We start from the raw sequence: 8,583 nt of genomic DNA on the forward strand, positions 1-8,583 counted from the left end.
TGTGCCTGGAACCTGAGTACAGGTTCCTTTAGTCCCATCTGGGTTGCCAAAACTGTTACTGAGCAGACTGGGACCCATCCACGTGGCACATTGATGAATGACCCAACAATTAATGCTGGAAGGAATAGGTCTTTATTTACAATATTCCAAACTTGGTGGGGGCCAGGCAGCATTTCCACTTGGAGCCCCATTCCCCCATGAGACCCAACACTTCCCTAACTCCCCACCAAGCTATAAGCCAAAAGCCTTAAAAACTCCCCATCTCCTTATCTGAACTAAATCCAGCTGTGCAAACAGTCTCACAGCAGCTCTCTTCTTCAGGATCTGGGGTATGTTGCCCTCAGCCACCATGTAATAGCCCAGGAAAGCATGTGCCATGGTCCACTGGTTCCAGAAAGACATAAGTCCTGAGAGTCCAGAGAGAGAGTCCAGGCTTGCAAAGTAGCAGTGTCAGTGTCTTGCAAGGGAGAGTTCAGAGTCAGCTAGAGCAGGCACAATCAGAGCAGCAATATGTTTCCTTCCTTACTACACCAGGCCGCATGGCCGGATCCTGACTGCAAACTACATAGTTGCTTGCTTACTTTTCCCTCTCACGTGGCTGCTATATCATTCCTCCTTCATAGCTCTTCTACTCCCTTTCAAGCCTCATGGCCAAATCCCCTTATGGCCGCTCACCCTTAGTTTAAATCCTGACCCAGATCCTCCTGCGTGACCTCATCTCCAACTCCTCCCATAATGAGCTACATTTGCCGTTTTCTGTATAGTTTACATTCACTTGCTTTCTATCCCCATTCAGGGGAAGCATGACTCAGTGATCCAGGGGCCTCTACCTCCCTTGCTATATATACAGTCTAAAAGTCATACTCGTCTTGTCCCGAGATGGTAGCACAGCTATTAGACTAGCCTTTGTTACAAAAATATCTTCAGCTGTATTGTCTGCTTCCCCCATGCCCCAACCAAGGGTTATGGGGGTTTTCTCCTACATTCCTTGGGGCACCTCTCACCCAGTACCCCGTGATAATCCTAATAATGCTACTGCCACATGTGCACTCCAGGGTTGTTTTGGGAAACAAGCACATAAGGCGTTCTCACTAACAAAGTGCTCTTAATAGTTCCCATAAAGCAAGGAGGGTTGGAGGAGAGCCATTTTCTGACAGCTGGAAAATAAACACATAGGTGTGCTGACAAATTTGAAGATAAATTTGGAAGCCCAGCGGTTTTACATAAACATGGCTCAAGTTGTGTATCAGTGTAGATTTGCCATTCAAAGTCATTCAAGTCACCCGGAACAGATCTGGGCTACCCGCCAACAGCAGCAAGCCTGTCTCTCCATTGTCCAATGTTAGAGGAAAGTTTCTTCTTCCTCCACAGTTGGCATGTGAGCAGGGCACCTCACTGGCTGGGCACAGCTCACCCCAAAGCTGCTGCAGTAGAAAAATCCTGGGACCTCTCACATGAGCCAGCAAACGTAAGGATTCTTGCCAAGTCATACTCCCAGATCTCTACCTGCAGAGTAGTATAAAAAATATTAATACAAATGGAGCTGGGGTCCAAGATGCCATCTTAGAGAAACTATCTTGCATGTCTTATGCCTCAAACTTTTGGAATGTTAAAACAGGGCAAAAAAAAAAAAAAAAAAAAATTCTGGTGTGAGCCTAAAGCAACATTGTGTCCCAAAGAACTGCTTGCCAGAACAATGAGAAAGCAGATATGGCTACCAGACAGATTACTGGACTAAAAATTTAAAACATTCCTCGGAATTAGTGTCACTATGTTAGCTTATCTGCAACAATACAAATGCCTTTCTTTATTGATGTAATTGTTTCCTTTTCTTTTCTCTTAAATACTTGTTATCTTTGTTGCCTAATCAGAACATTATTTGTGCTTCTGCCTGAATTGGTGCATCCCAAATAGCTATTCTCTTTTTTTAAATTTCAAATAAATGCTTGTTGCTTCTCATTTTCATTTTTTATTTTTAGATAAACAGTGGTAAGAGCCCCTTTTTTTTTTTGTCTTTTCTAAATTTAGATTCACAGGAGAAAATATATGTGAAACTAGTTTCTTGGGCTTAGAGACTTCTTTATTTGGTATGAATACTCATGAGTTTTGTTAATTCTGTCTTTCTCTGTATCTCTGTGTCTTTCCTATTATCATGTAATACATCCTGAAATCTTGGCCTTTGTGACTGGTCAAAGTATTTTCTCTGGTCTCCACCATTTATGAGGTGCACTTACCAGGGCGTATGTAGTGGCCAGTCAAATAGATTAAGTTCTAAATTCTTTGTCTGGCCACGCCAACTCTCAGGGGAGTTTGTCAAAAGGACTACAGCTCATAAAGGCCCTTTGTCATCTCAAGCTTTATTGCTTGTTAGTACTGGAAAAATTCCATTTTTGTAGTGCCTACATTAGCCATGAATTAGCAGGTTTGTGGCTAGAGGCATATCACAATTTTTGTGGGATACTGGAGCTACCTCACCCTTACTGCCTATGGAATATGGTTTTTGCTTTGCCTATTTTCTCTTTCCTTGGTTAAGCTGTAAGAGGCTTATTGGTTCAAGTCTCTATTGAGATTCTACTTATCAAGGCCAGACAATGGATCCTTTGAATTAGGAAAACTTCTAAATATAAAAGAAAGAAATTCTTTTTAGATAGCTCTCATATTGGTTTAACATTAAGATTCCCTTGACAAAATGGAAGAACAGAAATAAGAACAAAAATCAAAGTCCACTCAGTCCCCTTCTTGTTTGTTTTTAGAGATTTACAGACTCTGTTAAAAAAAAAAATCAGGATATTGGGAATACAATTGTCCTGCATTGAAGAAGAAAAAGGAAAGAAAAACAATGACAAAATCTTACTAAAAGACAATCTATAGATTTTATGTCCTAAGAACTTGGCTTGGTGACTTTCAAGCAGGAAGCTCCAGACAGAAGTGTGGGACAAACTTCAGTTATGACTGGGGTTCTTCCTAACTGCTGGCAGCCCTCAAGGAAATTATCAACTAAAATGACAATGGCAATTTTGAAAAATGTCCCAATTAGATTAGTTTATTTAAAGATTGATAAAATTAGAGGACCAAGATGGTGGAGGAATGAGTGGAAGTCACACTGATGTCTTTCCAGGACCAACCTGGAATTACAACTAAATTGGGGAGAAATCACCTGGAACAAACAACTGAACAATAGTGAGAGAGGAGCCTTGTAACCTTGGAGACAAAAGAATCAGCTTTAGCATACTCTAACTGGTAAGGAGTGCAGTAGAGATTCGAGAAGGAGGCAGGGCTCCCATGGGTGGCAGCACCAGACGGATACTGAAACGGCCAGTTGGATCCCCCTGAGAACAACAGGGTCTAAACCAAAAGCAGGGATCTCTAGCCTACAGCACCAGAACCCAAAAAGTACACAGAAAACAGCCAGCTGGGAAAAGTAGCAGCGTTGCTCTCTGCCAGAGACAGGCGGCTGGAAACGTGACGAACCATTTAAAGGGCCAACACATAAATTTTTATTTGTAGCCACTTACCCTGGTCTCCGGCAAAGGCTTGAGACACCTGAGGAGAGACTGAGGAAGGAGGCTTTGGGGAGAGAACTGAGAGAGTAGCCGGTGGGATCTCGGTGCTGACTCATTCCCCATGCAGCTGTCGCCATCTTGCCTAGGCAGAGACCACTCCCCCTGAGCTGCAGCAGCATCAGAGGACCCAATAACCCAGTAAGGGGGGATTCCACCCTGCACTGTGCTGTCTAAGCCACCTGCTGAGTGCAGAGTGGGAGCTACAGACAGTAGATCCCTGGCTAAAGAGGGTGCAGAGTGGTCTGCCGACAGTTGAGGGGAGACTGGGGACGGAGGCTTTAGGGGAGAGAACGGAGAGAGTTGCCAACAGGATCCCAGTGCTGACTCCTCCCCCATATGGCAGTAGCATGAGAGGACTCAATAACCCTGCCCCCAGGACTCCGCCCTGCCCTAAACTGTCTAAGCCGGCCTGCTGAATGCAGAGTGACTAGATTAACAGCTGAAGGAGACAGCCACAAACAGTAGATTCCTGGAAGTCTCAAACAGACTGCCTAAGTTCAGGCAGGGTCAACATCTGACATCATCAGAGGCAGATCCAGAAAATAAAAACAGCAGTCTCCGATAATAAAAGTTCATGCCACAAAGTCAGGAAAACAAAAACAGATCAACTTAAGAAGCAGAAGCAAAAGAGAAGAGTCTCACAATAATGGAAACATAAAGAAATACCCTCCAGTGGAAGGGAAAGGAGGAATACCCAGAAAGAGAACTAAATGAAATAGAGGCAAGTAACCTATCAGATACTGAGTTCCAAACAACGGTTCTAAGGAAGCTCAATTAGCTCAGTGAGCTCAGAGAGAATTACAAAAAAACTAGAGGAAAACTATGAGGAACTCACTGCAAACTATATCACCGTGAAAAAGGACATGGAAACTATCAAGAAGAGATAAGAGGAAATGCAGAATGCAATTTCTGAATTGAAGAACACAGTAGAAGGAATCAAAAGCCGGATAGATGAAGCCGAGGATTGAATCAACAAGCTAGAGGATAAGGTAGAAAAAAAGCTCCCAGAAAGAACAAGAAAATGAAAAAAGACTCAAAAAGAATGAAAAGGCATTGAGGAAATGCAGGACAACCTGAAACGTAATAATATCTGCATAATAGGGATACCAGAAGGAGAAGAGGATGAGGAAGGGATAGAAAACCTGCTTGAAAGAGTAATGATGGAAGACTTCTCTAACTGGAGAAGAGAAAAAGTCACACAAGTCCAGGAAGCACAGAAGGTCCCATTCAAGAGGAACCCAATGAGGCCCACTCCAAGGCACATCATCACTAAAATGGCAAATAACAAAGATAAACAGAGAATCCTAAAGGCAGCAAGGGAGAAAGAGGTAGTAACATATAAAGGAGCCCCGGTATGGCTAGCAGCTGACTTCTCAACAGAAACACTTCAAGCCAGAAGGGAATGGCAAGAAATATTCCAAGTCATGGAAAGCAAAGGACTACAACCAAGACTGCTCTACCCAGCAAAGCTCTCAATTAAAATGGAAGGTGAAATAAGGAGTTTCCCAGACAAAAGAAGGCTAAAAGAACACACCTCCACCAAACCAACACTGCAAAATATGCTAAAGGGACTGCTTTAAGATGAAGAAAAAGAGTCTATGAATACCCAGTTCCTTTCACAGTTGTCAGTACTTGATATTACCAATATTTTTTAATACATATTAATCTGATTGTGACAATGATGTGTTCTTTTAATTGTTCCTTTATTATTTGTTGAAACTAAATCTGTTTTTGTATATTTCTTGCTTATTTCTATTATTTTAAAAAAGCTTTAAATGACTGTTTGGTATTCTTTATCCATTTTTTTATTAATATTTGTAGAATTTCTTCCCTAAAAAGAAAACAAAACAAACCATTAACCCTTTTTTAGATGTGTTGCAAATACTTTCCTATTCTATTACTTGTCCTTTTACTTTTTTTATATGTATATTACTATATAGTCTTAAATGTTTAATATAGTCATATTGTCAGTATTTTACTGTATAGCTTCTGGGTTTGAATATTTTACTTCAGGTCATGAAAAATATTAGTTTGTATTTTCTCCTAAAACTCCTTGGATTCTACATATTGATTTTTAACTCACCTGAATATTTCTTGTACAATGTGTGAAATAGGGCTCTATATTTGTTTTATTTCAAATACTGGTGGTCCATGCACCTTATTTCGGATAACCCTTATTTTACCCATTGATCTGAAATATCAATTTAATCATGTATTACACTGTTAGATATGTACATTTGTCTCTAGAATGCTCATTATACTTCACTGATCTACTTGATTATTTCTGTGCTGGCGTCATGTTGGTTTAATTGCTAAGACTTTATAATGGTTTTAAATTTTTTAATATTTTATAATTAACTTTGACATTAAAAAGATAAATAAAATCAATCTGCATTTAAGAAAGAGAGAGAGAGAGAGAGAGAGAGAGAGAGAGAGAGATGGAAATCCTACCTTTTGCAAAAACATGGATGTAGCTGGATAATAGCTAAGTGAAATAAGCCATTGATGAAAGACAAATACCATATGATCTCACCTATAAGTGGAATCTGTTCAACAAAATAAACTAACAAACAAAATAAACCACAAGCACGGAAACATGGAGAAGAGTGAAAGTGACCAGAGGGGATTGAGAAAGAGGACAATGGTGGAAAGAAGGGGAAGGGACTAGACAAAGAACATGTATGAATGACCCATGGACATGGACAACAGAGTGGGAATTGATTGTGGGAGCGGGGGATGGGGGTGGGATAAGTGGAGTGGGGTAAAGGGGTAAAAATTGAGAAAACTGTAATAGAATAAACATGATTTATAAATAAAAAGTGTAATGTAAAGATTGATAAAATTATGAAAATTGGAATGTTTAAACACGCTTTATGTAGAGAAATTATGTCAACCCTACCTGAATGTTTTAAGGTAATGGATATTATGACTGGCCAGGAGCACTTCTTCTCTGTCAGTTCTTTCTTTTTGGCTATCAGAGGGGATGATGCTGGAGAGTAATGACCTTCGCACTCTACTGAGTCCTTGGAATTGTTTAATACCACGAGAATTATTTACTGCTTGTCTCAGCTGAAACCTGCCAAGATATTTGAAGGGATTTAGTAACTTTTTGGTAAAAAATTTGGCAGCATTGGAAGTTAAAGATTCAAAGCCTAATAGAAACTTAAAAAAAAAAAATCCTCCTCCCCTAAAGTAAAATGAAACTATAAACCCAGAAAGAAAGAAGCAAATTAGGGACTATGTAGTTAGATGGTTAAATCAATGTACAATATCACTTAAATTACAACCTAATGTTGAGGGCAATTGTCCTTATTTTACAAACCTTCATGAAACCAGAAATGCAACTCTAGAAGTAGTCTGAAGTCCACCTGTTGTCATCATCCTCAATTCCTAGACTGAAGGGGAAAATGGGAGATGAGAGTTGTTTTTTAAGCATAAACTGATTTTCTGGTTCCAAGACTCCCTTGTCAAATACAAATACAAACTTTAATTATTTTCTCCACAAATATTGAGACTAAAAAGCTTTAGCCTTCTAAGCAGGTAACTTAATTTATTCCATCTGCCAGACACACCGTTTGGAGCCAACTGTCCTTTTTCATTATCATACCCTTCTTATGGCAGTAATTTAAAAATGAAGACCAGGAGGTCTCTGCATCTGTGTGAATGTTCATGTGTGTTGTGTAATATTTTCTACCTTCAGATGACAGTTAATTTATAAAAGGGCTCTATTTAATTTGCTTGAACAAACAAGCACTTACATATGTATTCTCAAACACATAATAAAAACTAACCGAAACGCTTTTCAGAATCATATGATCTTGGAAAATATTTGGTAGTAAAGCTAGTTTGAATTTCTTTTGTTAAATAAGCATATCTTTAGAGCAATTAGCTTTGCATGTAATACTTTTATTCTTTCTGGGCTTATTAGCCAAATAAGTTTATGTTACCTCTGCTGCAAAACTTGTCAGCAAGAAAGATAACTCAGTATTATAAAATTTTCATAAGTAATCTAAATGTAATTGTTAAGAGCAAATAAAATAAATATAAGGAGGATAAAATGTTTTCTAAGTGAAACTTTTCAACAATAATTCTGTGTCAACAATAATTCAGCATGCCTAAAAATTGTTTCTCAAAATCTTTTGGCAATTTGAAGCCTCATAATTTTGCTAAATTAAGTTAAAAGGTAGAAATTATTGAATATCTAGAGCATTTCCAAATAGGATAAAATAATGAAAAATTAATTACTGAATATAAGTTTATCTACTTTTTGCTTATTATGGAGGAATTAAAGATATTTGGGTCTATTAGTAAGCATACCTTGTGCCACATTTTAAAATATTGTTATGAGGAAATATATATACTTTTAAATGTTGTGAAATGTGTTTATAAATTTGTCAATCTAAAAGAATACTGGTGTTACACAGTTTCCAGTTGCTTACTTCTACCCTGACTGGTGTGGTTCAGTTGGTTGGGCATCATCATGCTGGACAAAGGGTTATGGTTTTATTCCAGGTCAGGGCCACATTCCTGGGTTGTAGGTGCATCCCCAGATGAGGTGCATGCAGGCGGCAACCAATTGATGTTTCTCACATAGACATTTTTCATATCGATGTTTCTTTCCCCCTTTTTCTCCCTCCTTTCCCCTTTCTCCAAAAGTAAATAAATAAATCTTTTAAAAAAAGATTTACAATTGCTTACTTCTTAGTTTTCACAGGAAATTAAGGTATTTAAGGGCTAAGGAAAATAAAATGCATGCTTTCAGGGGCTGAAGATGTAAGAAATGGAGATACACTTTTGTGAAGAAAAATGAAGTAATTGTTTCTGATTATTTCTCAATTGGATAGGAGAATAAGAGACAAACTAAAATGAACACAAAAACTTGTAGAAAGTTTATGAAAAAGAAATCTTGAGAAAAGAGACTTCTGGTCAAAATGGGGGCATAGGTAAGTATGCTTCACCCCCTTATACAACCACAGGAAAAATTACAACTAGACCTCAAAACAAATAACACCCAAAACTA

General features: G+C 38.7%; 1 long non-coding RNA gene across 1 annotated transcript; it reads right to left on the reverse strand.

The window, feature by feature from the left end:
• Positions 1 to 357: 357 nt before the first annotated feature.
• On the reverse strand, positions 358 to 6,962 carry LOC129077994 (uncharacterized). Its single transcript, XR_008529922.1, has 3 exons — positions 6,886 to 6,962; positions 6,463 to 6,639; positions 358 to 1,506 (listed from the first exon to the last, which is right to left on the reverse strand). It is a non-coding gene; the product is annotated as an uncharacterized LOC129077994 (long non-coding RNA).
• Between the last annotated feature and the right edge of the window lie 1,621 nt (positions 6,963 to 8,583).

The sequence above is a fragment of the Pteronotus mesoamericanus genome, unplaced genomic scaffold (assembly GCF_021234165.1).
Source record: "Pteronotus mesoamericanus isolate MK-2021 breed Mesoamerican mustached bat unplaced genomic scaffold, CSHL_Meso_final contig_72, whole genome shotgun sequence".
NCBI lineage: Eukaryota > Metazoa > Chordata > Mammalia > Chiroptera > Mormoopidae > Pteronotus > Pteronotus mesoamericanus.